Source organism: Garra rufa, chromosome 4 (assembly GCF_049309525.1).
Source record: "Garra rufa chromosome 4, GarRuf1.0, whole genome shotgun sequence".
NCBI lineage: Eukaryota > Metazoa > Chordata > Actinopteri > Cypriniformes > Cyprinidae > Garra > Garra rufa.
In genome coordinates this window covers 20,694,514-20,716,442 of record NC_133364.1, presented here as the reverse complement: position 1 = coordinate 20,716,442, position 21,929 = coordinate 20,694,514, and positions in this window count along the sequence as shown.

Below are 21,929 nucleotides of genomic sequence, written 5' to 3'. Positions count from 1 at the left end.
GCCATTACTTCAGTATTCAGTGTCACACGATCCTTCAGAAATCATGCTAATATACAGATTTATTACTTTTATTATAAATGTTGGAAACAGTTGTGCTGCTTAATATTTCTTTGGAACCTGTGACACTTTATGATTCTTTGATGAATGAAAAGTTAAAAAGAACAGTATTTATTCAAAACAGAAATCTTTTCTAACAATATAAGTCTTTACTATCACTTTTAATTAATTTAATACATCCTTGCTGAAAAATGTACTGACCCCAAACTTTGACCAAGGTGTTTATTGTTACAAAAGTTTTCTATTTTAAATAAATGCTGTTCTTAAATAAATTAATGTTTATTTATCAAAGAATCCTGGGGAAAAAAAATCACAGGCTCCAAAAAATAAATATTAAGCATACTGAATGATTTCTGAAGGATCATGCAACACTGAATACTGGAGTAATGATGCTGGAAATTCAGCTTAGCATCACAGGAATAAATTATATTTTAAAGTTTATTAAAATAGAAAAACACTATTTTAAATTGCATTACCATTTCACAATATTACAGTTTTTTCTGCATCTTTAATCAAATAATCAAACACAGCCTTGATAAGCAGAAAAGTCTCCTTTAAAAAGCATTAAACATCTTATTGATTTCCCTAACTTTTGAGCGGCAGTGTATATAATAGTAATAACATAGTAATAGCAGAGTTGTGGACTCGAGTCAATGACTCGAGACTCGACTCGGACTCGAGTCACAAATTTGATGACTTGTGACTTGACTTAACATAATCAAAGATGACTTGCGACTCGACTTAGACTTTGACAGCAATGACTCGAGACTTGACTTGGACTTGAACCCTGTGACTCGGCAAGTCTTCAAAAGAAAAACTTCGGAGAGTTCTGATCAATATAGGCTGAAGCGAATTACACTGGTATGATTAGCGCAGCATTTGGCACTGAGCCAGAGAGGGGCTCGCTAAGTGAGCGCTTATAATGTTTTTATCCACATAATGTCAAGGATATTTAATGTTTTTTATCGGCCATTCACATGTTGAGCCTAAAAACGCATACAAAACGCTAGGCGCGCCACTTTGTCTTTCTTTCCAAACCACTCAGCTTGCGCATCCTGTGGCATGACTGGCGTCAGGATAGGTAGGATGAAATGTTAGAACACCGGCTCTCACTACAGGAGTTTTAAAATCCTAACCGAATATGAAATCTGGTTGCAGCGCACACATACAGAGAAACTTTGCAGATTATTTTACCTGAAATCCTAAACATGCATACACTACAATATTTGAAATTCATGGCGCATCACACTACAAGATATTATTAGGATAATCATGCCGGAGCACCTCTCGTGATCTCTCTCTGGAAGGGGTCAGTGTTCAAATGCACCTGGCCGCTAAGCCCCAGCAAAAGTAATTACCATGAATGTGTCAGGCAACGACACATTGAACGATTAAACTAATATTGTGATATGCTTTTGATACGTTTTTTTTATATAAATATAACTATGGATTTTAATTTAAATCGTGATGACTTGAGCAGGCTAAATTAATCTCTGCCGCTGGTCGCAATTGGTCGTTACTAAAAAACAAAAACAAAAAAAACAAACAAACTTGAATTTAACAAACAAAAAGTGTTCCAAAAATATCTCTAAATTAACTTCATAAACTAAAGAAACGAAAATAAATGTAATCACTTTGCTATTAAAAACAGCAGTAATGGGGGAGAGAAAGAGAAAAACGACAGGTTCCAGTCGGACTCGGGCCAGTAGATGAGACGCACGACATTTTTGCAACGAATGTATGTTTACTAGCCTATTTAACATTGTTATTTAAGCTGTTTTTTTTATTTAATTATATTATTTCTTTGATTTATTTTTGCATTTTCTGGCTGCCTGTTCACTGACTGAAGTGCTAAAATAAACACGCACGTTTGTTAATAATGTTTAAGCCTCATGTATATAATTTTGAAACACAAAATAAATATGTATTTTATTTATATATAGGCCTACTTGGCAGTGCTTTCAATGTTATAAAGGAAAAGGATGAAGCTGTTCGGTTGGTTCTTGTCACAAGACCTGTGGTGAGATGTTTTTATCTCTATGCGGCGCGGACGCGCTGGAAAAAAACGAGCGCATTGCGTACAGTATATCTATGGTGGCGACCGCGTAGCTTCCATTATGAGCGCGCATACCGCGCGTCTACATTTGAAATTTGAACTTGAGCGCGCAAAAGACGCGACATATGACATTTAAATTACACATAATCACTATAAACCACTTATAATAATAATTATAAGAAGTAACAACAGTAGCCTAATAATTGGCTAAACCTTTCAAATATTTATATATATTTATATTATACTTATATATTTTATTTGACTCAACTGATTTATTAAAGTCACTGAATATTTAACAAATGAAACAGTGGACTTAAAATAAATTATTAATTCAATTAGGCCTATATTTGATCACAAACAATGATACATTCCTCAATAAAACATCACTAATTATTATAGTCTATATTTTATAATTATACCTACTATAGACTAATATTGACTTTAAATTTACTATAGTAATTAATACAGAGGCACTAATTTAGGCAAACAGCACTAGTGACTTGTTAAGGACTTGAAGCTTAAAGTTGAGGACTTGCAACTCGACTTGGACTTGCTCGTCTTGACTTGGGACTTGACTTGGGACTTGTCTGGCTTGACTCGGGACTTGACTTGAGACTTGAATGCAAAGACTCGAGACTTACTTGTGACTTGCAAAACAATGACTTGGTCCCACCTCTGAGTAATAGTGTGTGTGTGTGTGTGTGTGTGTGTGTGTGTGTGTGTGTGTGTGTGTGTGTGTGTGTGTGTGTGTGTACATACTATAAATCATCTATACTATACTATAATCACTGTATGCAACAAAACAACAAAATAAAGCAGTATTTACTTGAATGTCATTTAATATCCTAATCAGTGCTGTCTCGATGTGTTCAGAAAACAGATTGGAAGTCTTCCAAATAATCATATGAGATTAAGAATTTGCTCAACTGATTCAAAACAACCTTCTCTATTATCTTTCGAAGGGAATATTTGAGTTATAGTGTTTTTTCTTCTTTTATCTAAGTTGTTCTTTTTTTAAAGACAGTCCTAACAACTTGTTTACAAAGACCTTGCAAAATGGCAGAAAGAAGTGATCAGATACAGGACAACTAAACATAATCTAAAGAAGGATGTGGATAGAGCGTCAAGACAGCAGGTGGATGTTTTAAAGGTGACATATCATGAAAATCTGATTTTTATTTTTTTTTCATGTTTAAGTGTTAATCGGGTCGCCAGTACATCTACCAACCTAGATCTGCACATTTCCACCCACAGTGCCGTTGTTTAGTTTTTGCAAGTGACAACGCTGTACCAGTTCTAACACCATGACAAAAGTTTGAGCAAAGCATGCTAACTGTTCTGTATTTAGCTGCACAGATGAGCACAAAACACTATTTAGAATCCCAGCCTCAGAGGAGACAACAGAGCAGTGGATTTATTGATTTATGCACTGTATATTACACTGCTGCCACACAGATCTAATATAAATATGCAATTTCTTTCCCAGCTGTTTACCTTTACAGACATAATTGACTGTTTTTGTAACTCCTGTGTTTTTAACATAAACTTAAAAAGTGTGTATTTGACTGTTTAAGCGCAATAAGACATGAAAGAGAACTTAGAGAACTAATAAGGTTCAAATCGCATGATTCCAGCGCAATAGACATGCATCTGAGTTATGAGCTGTAACGTTCTGGAAAAGTATAGGTGAGGAGCAGCAACTCATTTGCATTTAAAGAGGCATGCACGAAAACAACATATTTCTGCTTCCACTCAAAATGGGCATTTTCAAAATAATATAATAAATTATCTGTATTATCTGTATTGGTATTTTGAGCTGAAACTTCACAGACACATTCTGGGGACACCTAAGACTTTTATTACACTTTGTAAAAAGAGGCATAATAGATCTCCTTTAAGGTGCTGCAATGTTTCTTGTAGAGTTTTGCTACCATCGTGACTACTCTCATATGCTGCAATGGCGGCACATTTAATAGTGAACAAGCATGCAAACTGTTTAGAAATCAATCCATTGGGTAAATGATTTGGGGGTTTCATTGAGAGAAAAGATTGACATATCAATGAAAATACAGAAGCAGTCAGACAGTGCTACATCTTATTTTGGACTTTGTTCATAAAGTCATGGTGTATTGCGATGTCCATCCAAATATAACGGATTATCGAAAGAAAAAAAACGCAGGGCAGGATTGTACCATCAGTTGTTGATTAATGGATGTTTGGAATGGCTAACTTTACAGTATTTGTTTTTGACTCCACAGCAATGTTGCACTGAAGTGTAATGGGCAGCAGATTAGATGCATTTGCCCTCAGATTTGCACAGGCTTTAATCCGTCTCTTTCTTATCAGAACAGAAATAAAAAGAACATTGGGTTCCTGGGAACTTTTGTGAATGTCGCTGCTATCGTAGTGGGGACCAGACACATATCACCATAAGCTGTTATCTCTAGGACTTACAGGTCTTGTTGTTTTTACCTCACCTGAAATAGATAAAGGATAATTTCGAATTTGAAACTGTATAAAATTGAGAATATATAAGAAATTAAGTTTATTTTCTTACCCCTCTACAATTGTTTTCTTCTTGTTTTAAGCATAAATGTGACCCTGGATCACAAAAGCAGTCATATATAGCACGGGTATATTTGTAGCAATTGGCAAGAATACACTGTATGGGTCAAAATTATATTATTTTTCTTTTATGACAAAAATCGTTAGGATATTAAGTAAAGATCAAGCTCCATAAAGATATTATGTAAATTGCTTACTGTAAATATATCAAAACGTAATTTCTGATTAGTAATATGCATTGCTAAGAACCTCATTTGGACAACTTTAAAGGTAATTCTCAATATTTAGATTTTTTTTGCACCCTCAGATTCCAGTTTTCAAATAGTTGTATCTCAGCCAAATATTGTCCTATTCTAACAAACCATACGTCAATGGAAAGCTTATTTATTTATAAATTCAAAGATTCTTTGACTGTTTTGTGGTCCAGAGTCACAAATCTAAAAGTAATATACTATGGCTGTTTAGTAACTCGGAATGTTAATATAAAATTCAGATATTGTGACGGCAGCTTTGAATCTCACTGAAATATTTTTAGGGCTGAAACTATCTGTTCTATAATATTTATTTGGCAACAATATGTTCATGCCAATACATGAAGGTTCTGGCATTTCAGAACATGGGAAAAACATCACACAATGAGTTCATAAGTGTGTCCTTAACTGCGGCTCATGGACACAGTATGCTCTCTCTCTCTATTTCTATTTGGAAAAAAAAATCAAGGACTTCTAGAGCTCTTTTTCACTCTCTGGAATGTTCTGCACAATCATTCTGCACACTGAAAGCACCATGGCAACAAGAGGACTGCAATACAGGAGGTTCAAGGACTCCTCTTGTTCCTGTAACGTTTTAATTACGTCGCTGATGCTGGCTGTGGAGATGTTTTGTGGGCTGCACTGACTCAAGCCTGTAAGAGTTTTACCCTCCAACCATTCTGATCTCTCTCTCGGTTCCAGCTAGATTAGGATTAATTGATGTAAATTCCTTCCTGAAAAAGACTAAGATGAAAAAATAATCTATTTTAGACAGAAATAGAGAAAGACAATCGGGCAGCAGAAAGGAGAAATGGGCAAGGGGACAATCCTAAGCTTGTTAAAATTCAGTTGTAAATGAAAGGAATATTTCTGCCAATAATGATAATCGCATTACGCAATCGCCCTCACGTCATTACTAACTTTTATTTATATTTTAGAATGTAATATAAAGCAAGGGCAAGCTATATTTGCTATGTATATGTACAAAAAAACTTTTTTTAAAGACTAAATTAGCATATTTCAATGATTTCGAAAGGATCATGTGACTCTGAAGACTGCAGTAATGACTGCAGACAGTTAACCTTTTCCTTCAATTCAAAATATGTGACCCTGGATCACAAAACCAGTCTTAAGGGTCAATTTTTTAGAAATTTACACAACTATTTGAAAATCTGGAATCTGAGGGTGCATAAAATCGAAATATTAAGAAAATCGCCTTTTAAGTTGTCCACATGAAGTTCTTAGAAATGCATATTACTAATCAAAAATTGAGTTTTGATATATTTACTTTAGGAAATGTACAAAATATCTTCATGGAACATGATCTTTACTTAATATCCTAATGATTTTTGGCATAAAAGAAAAATGTATAATTTTGACCCATTCAATGTGTTTTTGGCTATTGCTACAAATATACCTGTGCTACTTAAGACTGGTTTTGTGGTCCAGGGTCACATATATTACAATAGAAAACAGCTATTTTAAATTGTAAATTGCAAAACTAATGCAGTGCGGATGAGCATAAGAGATTTCAGACACATTCAAAATCTTATAGACCCCAGACTTTTGAATGAGCAAAATAGCGACTGTGAGTAAATAATAACATAATTTTCTTTTCTGGGTGAACTATTCCCTAAAGAAAAAACCAGAAAGCAAGAAAAACACAACAGATAGCAACATGAAAAATGCTGTGCGGCCGCCAAACAACTTCAAATAAAATTATAAATAACCTATACGCTGAGAGACGGACAGATACACTAGGAGGCATGGCAGAAAGGTGCGCTTTTACCCCCTGATAACACGTACGACTTCATTAATGTTAATTTCAAGTTCTCGGGAAACCAGACACTCCAAACACTGATAAGAAAGAACAGAAAGGACGCTTACTCATTCCAAATGAGACTGAGACAGGAAAATGCATGTCTTTCTAAAGAGCACTGGTAATTGGCCTATTTAAAATGTTTTGCTGTGTTTTTGTACACATTCTTTCATCTGTGTCACAAAATGTGAGTCACTCACAATATGAGTGGCTTCATATTAAGATGAACACGTGGAATTGAGGCTAGGCTTTGTACTACTGTCGGTTTCATGAGAAATGATCATTTAATAACTTTTTTTCCCCTAGTAATAAAATGTAGTTAATTATCAGAAAGGGATAGTTCACTCAAAAATGAAAATTCTGTCATTAATTGCTCACCCTTCATGTCGCTCCAAACCCGTAAGACCTTTGTTCATCTTCAGAACACAAATTAAGATATTTTTGATGAAATCCAAGAGCTTTCAGACCCTGCATAGACAGCAACGCAACTACCATGTTCAAGGCCTAGAAAGGTAGTTGTCATGAGTCTGGGCTGCAGGTTTTCCCTTCACCGCCAGAGGTCGCTGTCTCCATTCCTCCCGCACTCCACTCCTCTAAATTGTGTACACCTGTCTGATTGCACACACCTGTCACTCTTTACACCCACAGCTGTTCCCTATTACCACAGACTATATAGTCTCCCCTCTCCCTACACTCTGTCTGTTGGAATTGTTTTGAGTTTGATAGTCTTTCGTGTTATGTCATGTTGTGCCGTGTTGGCCTTTGTTTGTATTAAAAAGCACCTTACCTGCATTTGGACCCTGACCTCATCTTTTTGCGACGCTCTTCCTAGCGTCCCGTGACAGAATTCCAGCAGCAAGAATGGGTCCAGCAGGGAGATTGCTCAACATCCGCCAGGGAGACCGGTGTATTGAGGATTACGCCAGGGACTTCATTGGAGTGGCTGGGCAGTCGACCACCGAGAAGACCTGCCTCGTGGTCTTTTTCTGGGGAGGTCTAGCTGAGCCCTTCAAGTCCTTTATGCCGTACTGGCTCCCCGAGGAGTCACTGGAGGAGTATGTCAATCGAGCTCTGTACTTGAGGGGCTCAGCCTTCAGGGTGGAGTTGGCTGCGGGGCCTGCGTGCGATCCTCCTGAGGCGGCGGTGCACGCTCACAAGGCTTCCGAAACGGCGGTGCCCGCTCGTGATCCTCCCGAGGCGGCGGTGCACGCTCACAAGGCTTCCGAAGCGGCGGTGCCCGCTCGTGATCCTCCCGAGGTGGCGGTGCACGCTCACAAGGCTTCCGAAGCGGCGGTGCCCGCTCATGATCCTCCCGAGGCGGCGGTGCACGCTCACAAGGCTTCCGAAGCGGCGGTGCCCGCTCGTGGTCCTCCCGAGGCAGCGGTGCACGCTCACAAGGCTTCCGAAGCGGCGGTGCCCGCTCATGATCCTCCCGAGGCGGCGGTGCACGCTCACAAGGCTTCCGAAGCAGCGGTGCCCACTCGTGATCCTCCCCAGGCGGCGGTGCATGTTCACCAGGCTTCCAAAGCAGCGGTGCCCGCTCATGATCCTCCCGAGGCGGCGGTGCATGCTCACAAGGCTTCCGAAGCAGCGGTGCCCACTCGTGATCCTCCCCAGGCGGCGGTGCATGCTCACCAGGCTTCCGAAGCGGCGGTGCCCGCTCATGATCCTCCCGAGGCGGCGATGCCCACTCATGATCCTCCCGAGGCGGCGGTGCACGCTCACAAGGCTTCCGAAGCGGCGGTGCACGCTCGTGATCCTCCCCAGGCGGCGGTGCACGCTCACAAGGCTTCCGAAGCGGTGGTGCCCGCTCATGATCCTCCCGAGGCGGCGGTGCCCGCTCATGATCCTCCCGAGGCGGCGGTGCACGCTCACAAGGCTTCCGAAGCGGCGGTGCCCACTCGTGGTCCTCCCGAGGCGGCTTTGCCCGCTCACGTTCCTCCCGAGGCGGCGGTGCACGCTCAAAAGGCTTCCGAAGCGGCGGTGCCCACTCGTGGTCCTCCCGAGGCAGCGGTGCCCGCTCACGTTCCTTCCGAGGCGGCGGTGCACTCTCATGATGTTCCGGATTGGGCGGCGTCCGCTCACGATGTTGCCGATGCGGCGGCATTTGCTCACGATGTTCCCGATGCGGCGGCGTCCGCTCACGATGTTTCCAAGGCGGCGGCGTCTGCTCACGATGTTCCCGAGGCGGCCACATTCGCTCACGATGTTCCTGCACTGTCAAGTAAAGTCAAAGCTACTGTTCCTGCACAGTCAAATCTCGTCACAGCTGCAGCATCGGCACAGTCTGGTCAAGCAGTTCTTCCTGGGTCTGGTCAAGCAGCACTTCCTGAGTCTGGTCAAGCAGCACTTCCTGAGGCCGGTCAAGCAGCACTTCCTGAGTCTGGTCGATCAGCCCTTCCTGAGTCCGGTCGATCAGGACTTCCTGAGTCCGGTCAAGCAGCACTTCCTGAGTCCGGTCAAGCAGCACTTTCTGAGTCAAGTCAGGACACCGCGTCACTTCTTGAGTTAAGACAAGACACAGTAGGTCCTTCAAGGCCAAGTCACGCCTTGCCCGAGCACCCTAGCCCTCCGCTGGTCTTGCCCAGCCTCCCAGAAACTCCGTCTCCAGGCCTACTTCCACTACACGGGCCTGGCCCACCATCCCTCCCCCTGTTTCACCATTCCCCTGTTCCACCTCCCTCCAGACTTTTTGGGATTTATGGATCGTTTGGAAGCCGTTCCTTAGAGCAGCGGTTCCCAATTCCAGTCCTCGCGACCCACCGCTCCGCACATTTTGTGTGTTTCACGCATCGCTTCCGACGTTTGTTCTATTCCAACATTACTGCCCTTCGAAGTGGACATCACAGGATATTCCGCCATTATTCATTAGTTCGAAGCGAGCGTATGTGTTCCATTTGAAGGTCATTAAAGCGTGCGAGACGTAAATTTAAAATGCATTTATTTACAGATGCACTTATGTCACACTTCTCTAGGAAGTTTCATCTGTGTGTGAAGACGCTACATGCGGTGGCGTAGCGCAAATATATGAATAAATGTTTCAAAGTATAGTAAACAGATTTCCCCCACTTAGGGAGCAGGGAGCAATGAACACTTTGCAGGGACCATGTCAATCGGATCGCAGTTCCTGCACGGACCTCACTTCTAATGAGCTGGTTTTCTGAATCAGGTGTGTTAACTAAGAGAGACATGCAAAATGTGCAGAGCGGTGGGGCGCGAGGACTGGAATTGGGAACCGCTGCCTTAGAGGAGGGGTCCTGTCACGAGTCTGGGCTGCAGGTTTTCCCTTCACCGCCAGAGGTCGCTGTCTCCATTCCTCCAGCACTCCAGTCCTCTAAATTGTGTACACCTGTCTGATTGCACACACCTGTCACTCTTTACACCCACAGCTGTTCCCTATTACCACGGACTATATAGTCTCCCCTCTCCCTACACTCTGTCTGTTGGAATTGTTTTGAGTTTGATAGTCTTTCGTGTTATGTCATGTTGTGCCGTGTTGGCCTTTGTTTGTATTAAAAAGCACCTTACCTGCATTTGGACCCTGACCTCATCTTTTTGCGACGCTCCTCCTAGCGTCCCGTGACAGTAGTAAGGACATTATTAAAATAGTCCTAATATTACATTTTTTTGTCAAATAAATAAACAAACTTTTGACCAGCAGTGTATATATACAGTATTTATTTGTTCATTTGATTGTTATTCACAATGCATCATGGTATAGTAGTTCTTTTCCTCATTAAAAGTATTGTGTAAGTACTGATTTGTACCTTTGACTTTTTGTCCGATTTTCAACTTGTCTACATTTTTGCTATAAATAAATGTAGCTGGTTGCTTTGGCTTATGGCTTAATGCATTATAAGACTTTTTTTATAAATCCTTATGCGAAAAATGAATGAGAAAAAAAAATACTTTCAGAACCAACAGCGCTGAAAAAGTGAGTAGGCACTAATGCACTCTACTGGGATGTCTAGTCACCCTATATGACTGTCTACTTGCATTTTTTTTTTACCTATAGGTGTGTGGAACTCCTTACAATGGCACACAATGAACTTGACATAAAGTGTGGTGTCCGCTGTTACAGCAGACTCAGCTCATGGCTTCCTGCGGCCTTTGTCAAAGTCCCAGACCATGCGAAATCCCCACTGCATTAAAACCTTCAAATATTGGACACCAGGTGCAACAATAGAGTCGGCGCCTCTGCACATCTCCCTGCGCTGAAAACTGTTTTATCCCTTTTCTCTGGCAGATTACCTGGGGATTAATCTCCCATTCCAGACACACAGTGGGAATGCTAATGTCAGTTTGAGATGGAATACATTTGTGTCCATAATGCTGACGGTGCGCCACTTACAGAAGCGAATGTCACAGGTTCTGGTGTTAGTTCTGGTCTTTGTGTAATCCGCCCGGCCTGGTGGGTTTGAACACAATAGAAAGAGAGAGAGAGAGAGAGTAAGAGAGATGCTGGAGTCTATCATGAGACTGCTTCTATGATTTCAGTGATTTTCTCTCAGTCTTTTTGAGTCGAAGAGAATTAATGAGGGGTGAACGCGCACAAATGAATATCAGAAAAACTCTAAATTAGTAGATGGGATGTCATGTGGAAAAAACAATAAAATCAGAATATGTCATCTTGTTTTGCTGCTGATGAAACATAATAAACGGTTTTGATTTTGGATTATAACCCATCTAAAACACTGAAACAGCTATTTATTAATATACATCATTTAGATAATTACGAACAGACACTGTCTCAGCACAACTAAGACTCTCTGGGCCTCACCTGCCAAAAAAAAAAGCCTTGCCCCTTCTGACCTTCAGCGTCCGTGCCAGGTGCTGAGACATCATTTTCCCTCCATCCGAGCTGCAAACGAGAAGCTCATTATCAGTGGGACGGAGTAATTAAAGGCCTGATAAGTGACTGGACGGTTCAAACATCAACACTTGCAAATCTGTAGCTGAAACCCAGATGGAGAGATTTGATTGGATATATCAGTTATCAGCGGTGGGTTTGATCCCTGCCTGAGCTTCTGAGAAGCCTAAGAACCTCTGTCCACGTTAATCACTCCCACCAGCAGCAGAAATCACAGATTAGATGCTTTTAGAGGAGATTCTGTTAATCACTAACAACAAACACACATCAACACGGCCTGTGTGCTTTAAGCCTTCCTGTGGCTAATGAATCACCGCTTTAAAGTCAAGCAAATAAATCATTTATTTGCTAAATTAAACGGCACAGGGAAATTTAAAGCACTATTCGAAAGGTATTAGTTTGCCACATGCTGTTTCATTTACAGTTATTAACAGAGGATATATGTGAATTCAAATTGTGATTCAGATTGGATTAGGATTTATGATTATGTGATACAGAAGACCGCTGAAAATGTAGCTACATACTTTTTACTGTTTTTTAATCGAATGCTTACAAAAACATCATTTATTTATCAGTGGTTTGTGGTGGTGTTCTAAAATTTACAGTTGAGGTCAAAAGTTTTCATACACCTTGCAGAATCTGCAAAATGTTAACTATTTCACCAATCATACAAAATGCATGTTATTTTTTTATTTAGTACTGACCTGAATAAGATATTTTTACGTTTACATATAGTCCACAAAAGAAAATAATAGTTAAATTTATAAAAATGACCCTGTTCAAAAGTTTACACACACTTGATTCTTAATACTGTGTTGTTACCCGAATGATCCACAGCTGTTTTTTAGTTATTTGTTTAGTGATAGTCGTTCATGAGTCCCTTGTTTGTCTTGCTGTCCTTCATAAAAATCCTTCAGGTCCAACAAATTCTTTGGATTTTCAGCATTTTTGTGGATTTGAACCCTTTCCAACAATGACTGTATGATTTTGAGATCCATCTTTTCACACTGAGGACAACTGAGGGACTCATATGCAACTATTACAGAAGGTTCAAATGCTCACTGATGCTCCAGAAGGAAAAACTATGTATTAAGAGCCAGGGGGAAAACTTTTGAACAGAATGAAGATATGTAAGTTTTTCTTATTTTGCCTAAATATCATATATTTTTTATTTAGTACTGCCCTTCAGAAGCTACAGAAGATACTTACATGTTTCCTAGAAGACAAAATAAGTTACATATACACTGATCTTCAAATTCAAAAGGTTAAACTTAATGCATTGTTTATTCTAAAGCATCAGTGAGCATTTCAACCTTCTGTAATAGTTTCATATGAGTCCCTCAGTTGTCCTCAGAGTGAAAAGATGGATCTCAAAATCAACTGAAGTATTATTATTTATCTATTTATTTTGTGTAATGTAAATTCATGCCCCAATCGCATTTTCTTGGTTAAATAAACATTACTTACACTATCTATTTTATATTTTTACATTAACAATGTAGTCAATATTCTATTTATGAAGGCCAACTATGAATCTCATCAAGTGTTTGTATGCATTTTACATTTATTCCAAAATAAGGCAGTAACAATTTAAACAATACATTCTATTTGCTAAACTTATGTTCAGCTATTTCAACTTCAACTTTTAGCTAGTTTTGAATTTGTCAGATCATTAGTCATCAAAGCTCACCAAATATTGGTCAAAGACAGAGATTTACTTTCAATTTCACCAAGCTGATTACTCACTAAAAACTCCAACAGATCATGTTTTCATGCCATTTTAAGTCTTACTTTGATGTAACAAAGTGGTTTTACTTACATTTTTAAACGAGTCTTCCCATTAACACCATTATATTTTTCATTCAGACTGATTTGCGAATGAACCAATCACAGCTGAACATAACCAGTCATATCCAATCATATCGCAATGGAGGCATTACATATAGAAAATAAATGCATTAACATTAGAATAAAAACTGCTGAATAGAAATACAAATGGACCTGATTTCCTCTTGGAAAATATTAACGTCCAAAAAGGACTTAAATTGGATAATTTTGTTCCAACACAAAAAGCTAGGGGGAAAAAAAACAAAAGCTAACTACTTTCTTCTTAATAACTTTAATAGCTGAAAGTTCCAAAGTTCTTATCCAGAGAAAGCTAATGGGATGAACTGCATGGTCGCACAGCGCAGTGATAACAGCACAGGCCTAGAGCTAGTTTATCAGTTCACCAGTACAGGCACAATAATGAAAGAAATTATAATTTTAATCACCATAACCCTACCCCTAAACCTAACCATCACGCAAATGATTATTTAGCATGTTTATGAGCCATTTTTCAGCCAATAGTCCCCAAAAGGTCTTGGCGTCCTTGGCCCGACAATAGGTGAAACATGACTCAAACATACTCCCTCCGTTCTGTTGTAAGTCCTTCAGGTCTTTATGGTAATGTGTAGTAACAAGCAACTATCTGCCTGAGTGCTTACCAGACCAGCTGATTAAATAATAAGGCAATCAGAAGGGCTGCTTATGATCCATACTGGCATACAATGTTATTGTTTGAAAATGGCTCTGACTGCCTCAAGCAACCAAGCAATAAACCTCTTGCACCCAGAGCAGGGAGCCAATGGGATCACACAGAGAGTCAAATCTTTCCCAGCATTTTTATTATTAAATCAAAGAATTAGAAAAAAAAAACGACCTCTCTTCAACCATGGGAGGGTGATTTGATTATGAATATTGCTTTCTTTCGCTTCCTTATTCGAGTTGTGCCTCCTAATCCCCTTCATTGGATGTGTGTACGTGTTCGCAGGTGTGTGTTTCTTCACTAAAAGCTAATAAAAGTGCTAAATGCTAAACACTTTGACTAGTGTTAATGAGTGTAAGAGCATCTCTTCATTCTTGCTAATGGCTCCCGTGCTAATGCTTCACGTTACCGCGCGTCTCGCATTACTTTGAGAAACAAAATGAACTCAGAATGCTCCACTGAGCTGAGAAGACTCTGAAATAGGAAAGTTTTAAAACATCAGTCTCTGGGCACACTGCTCAGATTTTCTCTCTGCAAGAGTTTCTGTGGTAAAAGGGGCAATCTGGGCCACACATACCAAGGAGGTCTAATGTACCTGGAGAAAGCTATATGCTAGCATTCTCATTCATCTATTTGAGCCAATCACCAGAGCAGTAAATGCCACGTGACTTGTCAATAATAACTATTTGAAGCAGACATGCTGTAAAAAGCATTAGGTTAAAAAAAAGACTTTACAATAAGGTCAACATTAGTTAACATGAACTGAGAATGAACGATACTTCTACAGCATTTATTAATCTTAGTTATTTAATTTCAGCATTTACTAATCTATTATTAAAATCAAACGTTATTTGTTAACATTAGTTAATGCACTGTGAACTAACATGAACAAACAATGAACAACTGTTTTTTATTAACTAACATTAACAACGATTATTAATAGTGTAATAAATGTGTTGTTCATCGTAAGTGTATATATGTGTATTATCATGAAAATAAACAACATGAAGCATTTTAAATATCTGGGATTTTAAATATTTCAAAGGGATCTTTTTGCAATATATACATTCAAGGTCAAAAGTTTACATATTTGTTGAAGAATCTGCAAATAAGAAATAAGAGGGATCATACAAAATGCATGGTATTGAATAAGATATTTCACATAAAAGACATTTACATATACTCCACAAGAGAAAATAATAGTTGAATGGAAAAAAATGACCCCATTCAAAAGTTTACATACGCTTGATTCTTAATACGGTGTTGTTACCTGAATGATTCACATAGCTGTTTTTTTTATATATAGTGATAGTGAAAACTTGTAACTTATTTTGTCTTCTGGGAAACATTTAAGTATTTTCTGTAGCCTCTGAAGGGCAGGACTAACTGAAAAAAAAAAATATGATAAGAAAAATGTACACATTCTGTTCAAAAGTTTACACTCCTTGCTCTTAATGCATCGTTTTTCCTTCTGAAGCATCAGTGAGTGTTTGAACCTTCTGTTATAGTTGCAATAGTCCCTCAGTTGATGGATACATCTCAAAATCATACAGTCATTGTTGGAAAGGCTTCAAATACACAAAAAAGCTGAAAAACCAAAGAATTTGTGGGACCTAAAGGATTTTTCTGAAGAACAGCGGGCAGTTTAACTGTTCAGGACAAACAAGAGACTCATAAACAACCAGCACAAACAAAAAAAAAACACAGCTGTGGATCATTCAGGTAGCAACACAGTATTAAATTATAATTATTCAATTATAACTCATTTGAATCTCATACAATCACTATAACATCTCCTATCAAACTCCATGTTGTGGTCATTTACTGCCCTCCTAGTCAACTTGGCATCTTCTTAGAAGAGCTGGATGGGCTGCTATCCTCTTTTCCAGAAGATGGCAGCCCACTTCTAGTCTAACATTCATCTGGACAAACCCTATGCTGCAGACTTCCATTCACTCCTTGCTTCATTTGACCTAAAACGCACTACCACTGCATACACTCATAAATCCGGCAACCAACTTGATCTCATTTACACACGAAATTGTACTTCAGACGACATTGTGGTCAAACCCCTACACATCTCTAACCATTTCTTCATTACACTAAACCTACATCTTGCTACTTGTGCACCCCCATCCCCCCTACCTGTTACTTTTAGACGAAACCTACACTCTCTCTCACCCTCCCATCTTTCTTCCTCAGTATCCTCCTCTCTTCCCTCTCCTACCCACTTCACATCCCTGGATACTAATGCAGCAACCGACACGTTATGTTCCACTCTTACTCGTTGCCTAGATGATATATGCCCTCTCTCCTCCAGGCCAGCACGGGCTGCTCCTTCCAACCCTTGGCTATCCGATGTTCTTCGTGAGCATCGGTCCAAACTTAGGGCAGCTGAGAGAAAATGGCACAAATCTAAGGATCCATCTGACTTGAGTATGTATCAGTCTCTGCTTTCATCTTTCTCTACCCAAGTCCATACTGCCAAATCTTCATACTTCCACAACAAGATCAACAATGCTCCGGACACACGCAACCTTTTCAAAACTTTTAATTCACTGCTCTGTCCCCCTCCACCACCTCCCACCACTTCTATAACAGCTGATGATTTTGCCACATTTTTTACAGACAAAACTACATCTATCAGTAATAAGTTCTCAGCTCCACACATACAGGAACTAAAACTGACCACACCCACAGCTGAAACTCCCCTCTTCTCCTTCCATCCCCATTCTGAGGCAGAAGTAACCAAACTTCTCCTCTCCAGCCATCCGAAGACATGTCCTTTAGACCCCATCCCCTCACACCTTATCCAAGCAATCTCCCCTACAATCCTACCAGCGCTCACACACATCATCAACACATCTCTTCTCACAGGCACTTTCCCCACTACATTTAAGCAGGCCCGGGTAACCCCACTGCTCAAAAAACCTACACTTAACACTTCACTCATAGACAACTATAGACCTGTCTCTCTCCTTCCGTTCATAGCAAAAACATTGGAACGAGCTGTTTTCAACCAGCTATCTTTATTTCTCTCACAGAACAACCTATTGGATGCTAACCAGTCAGGGTTCAGGAGTGGCCATTCAACTGAGACGGCACTACTGTCTGTCACTGAAGCCCTGCGGATTGCAAAAGCTGATTCCAAATCATCAGTACTCATCTTGCTGGACCTATCTGCAGCATTTGACACGGTAAATCACCAGATCCTTCTGTCTACCCTCTCATCGTTGGGCATCACAGGGACTTCACTTCGCTGGTTCAAATTCTATCTCTCTGGCAGGTCTTTCAGAGTGGCCTGGGGAGGGGAGGTTTCCAAAACTCATCAACTGGTCACTGGGGTTCCTCAGGGATCAGTTCTTGGACCCCTCCTCTTCTCCATATATACCACATCTCTGGGCCCCATCATACAGGCACATGGCTTCTCCTACCATTGCTATGCTGATGACACACAGCTCTATCTTTCTTTCAAACCAGATGATCCATCAGTAGCTGCAAGGATCTCTGGCTGCCTGGCGGATATCTCTGCATGGATGAAGGAACACCATCTTCAGCTCAATCTAGCTAAAACTGAGCTCCTTGTCTTTCCCGCCACTCCAACTTTACAACATGACTTCTCCATCCAGTTAGGTTCATCAACAATTACCCCATCGACTTCAGCCAGAAATCTTGGTGTAATCTTTGATGACCAATTGACTTTTAAAGAACACATAGCTAAAACTGCTCGATCCTGCAGGTTTGCATTGCACAACATCAGAAAGATCAGGCCCTTCCTAACAGAGCATGCTGCACAACTCCTCGTCCAGGCCCTGGTCATTTCCAGGCTGGACTACTGCAATGCTCTTTTAGCTGGTCTTCCAGCATGTACAATCAGGCCTCTACAAATGATTCAGAATGCAGCAGCACGGCTGGTCTTCAATGAGCCCAAGAAGGCCCATGTCACACCTCTCTTCATATCCCTGCACTGGCTACCGGTTACAGCACGCATCAAATTCATGACACTGATGCTGGCCTATAGGACAGCCACCGGCTCATCACCGGCCTACCTCCATTCACTACTACGCATCTACACTCCCTCCAGAAGTCTGAGATCCTCTAGTGAAAGACGCCTTATTGTACCACCACAGAGAGGCACGAAATCACTTTCCAAAACATTCTCTTTCAATGTCCCTGCCTGGTGGAATGATCTTCCCACCCCCATCCGAAACGCAGACTCCATTACTGTCTTCAAGCGACTGCTGAAAACCCATCTTTTTCGACACTATCTGACTCAAAAAAAAAAAAAAAAACAATTCTTCTCCTCTCTTTCCTGATCTTCCCTTTCTAGCCCGTACTCATCTAACAACACCTGACATATGGTATTTTTGAGCACTTCCTATGTCGATCTGCCTCCTTAGGATGAATCACTTGTAAGGATGAACCAATTGTAAGTCGCTTTGGATAAAAGCGTCTGCTAAATGAATAAATGTAAATGTAAATGTAAATGTATTAAGAATCAAGTGTGTGTAAACTTTTGAATGGGGTATTTTCTCATGTAAAAGTCTTTTATGTGAAATATCTTATTCAGGTCAGTACTAAATAAAAAATAACATGCATTTTGTATGATCCCTCTTATTTTGGTCAAATAATTAACATTTTGCAGATTCTGCTAGGTGTTTGTACACTTTTGACCTCAACTGTATATAAGCTAGTATCACTAATACAAATGGTAATTTTAGTGCCTTTTAATTTAGAGGATCAAATGAGTAATTATAGCCTTTAAAAATTACAGTATAATTGGTAGCCAGACTTTAAATGCAAACAATTTATTAACAATTACAGAACAAGTTTTACAACATTATAACTTTTACAATGCAAATATTATAACTTGTACTTGCACAATTTTCTAATAAATAGATTAATGTATTGCTGATTTATCTGCAACATTACATTGAAACAGTCTTGCTTAATTAAAATGCTTCAGACGAACACAGCAGACTTGTTTTCCTTTTCACAGATGCATTAACACACACACACACACACACACACACACACACACACACACAAACTAACTTAAAATATTCAACTGAAGTCATTTAAGGCACCTTGGGCATAAGCAAACCCCATTTTTTACATTCATGGATAATGCAGCATGGAGCAAAATGGCTGATTTTTGAAAGACTGCTATAAATTTCAGCATTTTTGTAGGTTTTACATAAAAATATACATTAAGTTTATGCACAAGATGTGTGGCGAGGCTGGCCTCCAATTAATCTTATCCATATATCCATTTTTCTCATAGATGCAGGCTTTATTATTCATCATCAACTGTTCAGAGTTTTTTGTTTGTTTATTGTTCATCATTAAAATGACTTTGTCATGAGTGCCGAGAGATATTTCATAATCCGCTTTTTATTTGCCCCATGAGCTGTAGCTCTAATTCCAAACTCAGATATAACACCTAGAGAGTAATATCACATAATCACCTACATTGTGAAGTAAAAAAGCCAAACAAGTGATCTATCAGCAATATGTGCTAGCAGTGTACATGAGATTTGATTTCGCTAATGGAACCTGCCAATGTCAAAGCTGTGCTCCGTTACCTCCACATCTATTTTTTTCCAATTATGCCATCAGGGCTGAAGAGGCTTTGATCTGCAGGCCCATAGGGAGGGTCATCTCTTCACAGGAGGAGTATATTACACAACTGGATGGCTGATAGAGCTAGAAGCTGTGATGATTGTTCGGGGGGAAAAGGCCTTATCTTTCCCATTAGCGTGAAAGTGGGCTGTAAAAGATGGCCGTTCGAAAATAGGCAGAATGTGCCGGGGTCATTTCCATCTCTTGGGGAGCAGCAAGGAACTATTACTGTATATCCGCATTGGTCTCTAAAGAAGCCATTTCATGTTGCACATATCAACAAGTTATCAATTAATGCATGATTGCTGTGAAGAAAGCGTTGCGGAAAAGGAAGTCAACTGAAAGTGAGATAGCAAGCCGACGATGATGGTACCACTTGAAGGTGGTAAAGCATAGTTGGCGCCACATGTCAGAGTCTGTCTTCTCTATCAGGTCATAGTGTGTCTGGCCTCTTATTCATGGCAGTATTAAAGCTGAGCAGATAAAGGGAATCTGAGGCTATCGGTTTGGATTATCCAGCTTTGAGAGGACTGGTGTTCTCAATCTGCAGCCGAAGGGAAACTGTTGTGGTCTTTGTTGTGCGGTGCTGACTTGACTTCAGAGCAGACCGCTTTATAAGATAGAAATAGTTCTTCGCTGAATGTTATCAAAAGCGATGAGTGTGAGGGAGAGATAGAAAGAGGTAGCTGACTGTAAAATTAAACTATTGGCTAAGTCAGCTTTGACCTGAAAAGCTACATTTGCATTTCGAAAGTGCTCAAAGTAGCAATCAGATTACTTTTTCTACTTTTTTTTTCAAATAAGTAACGCCAGTTACTTTGTTTTCCCAATTTTCTGACTAACAGCTCTCCTGTCTCCATGTTGAGAGAAATCGGAGTAAGTCCAGAGGTGTTGTGGACGCAGTGTAAACATGTTACTGTAGTTCTAGACTAAATGTGAACATGCATTTACTCATCTCACTTGCACAAATACAGATTCAGTGTTCTTTAAAAATAGATGGATAAAAAAAAGAAATATTACCACAAATACAGTAACCTTTATGTATTCAATCCCATTTTGTTAACCAATGTCTTTGCTCCTGACCTTCGATAATCCAGTTCAACCAATAAGCAAAAATGAATTTCGAGAAACATAACATTTGTGTTAACTTTTATTATTGCTGAAGAGTGTTGAACTTTCTTTTCCTGTGTCCTATTCTTAATGCAATCCACAACTGAAACGTTAGTTTGAGGCTGTTTGTTGGTAAGGTTACTTTGGAAATGTATTACAATCCAAATGTAATACAAATCTGGTGGATATCCTGTGAAGCACAACACATTTACTGTATTTAAATTCTAAAAAATAATGTGCATTCTTAATGGCAAATTACAAGTTACCCAATTTAAAATGTAATAAGTAGTGTGACTATTTCAATTACTTTATTATAGTATTATAGTATTGTAACTGATTACATTTGATTACTTTTTGATTACTTTTCTAAATTTCTAACAACCGTTTTAAACTGTTAAACATTTTGAAACATTTAAAGCAGGCAGGGTTAACCTTAAAGTAATACTCGACTTTTAAAATCCTTCATCACTTGAATTAAGATGATAAAAAATGCATTTTTTAAGCACAGCCACCACAAAATCAGACTTTAACACCTCATTTTACTTTGAGATCATTCTGAGGTTAAATACAAATTTCAAATCATAAGATATTGCTATGATAAATAACTATAGCTTTGCATATCTATGACAGGAAAAACTGGCATCTAACAATGATTTGGAAAAAACCACTTAGGCCCGGTTTCATAGACAGGGTTTAGAGTAAACCAGGATTAGGCCATAGTTCGATTAGTGCATTTAAGTAATTTTTTTATAAAGGTGCTTAGAAAAAAACATTACTGATGTGGATCTTGAAACAAAAAAAAGGCACTGCTTTATATAAAGATCAGTCATTGCAAGTTTCTTTCTGTTTAAACAGCTCAGACTTGCATTTTAGTCTAGGACTAGGCTTAAGCCTTGTCTTTTAAATCAGGGGTATGTATCTTTAAAAATAAAGCATATGCATAAACCCAAATAAGAAATAACACAGTTCATATAAACGTGTGCTACTCTTTGTTCTAACTCCTGTAACATTGGTGTCTCATATATCTGGTGGATATTCTGTGAAGCATAAGA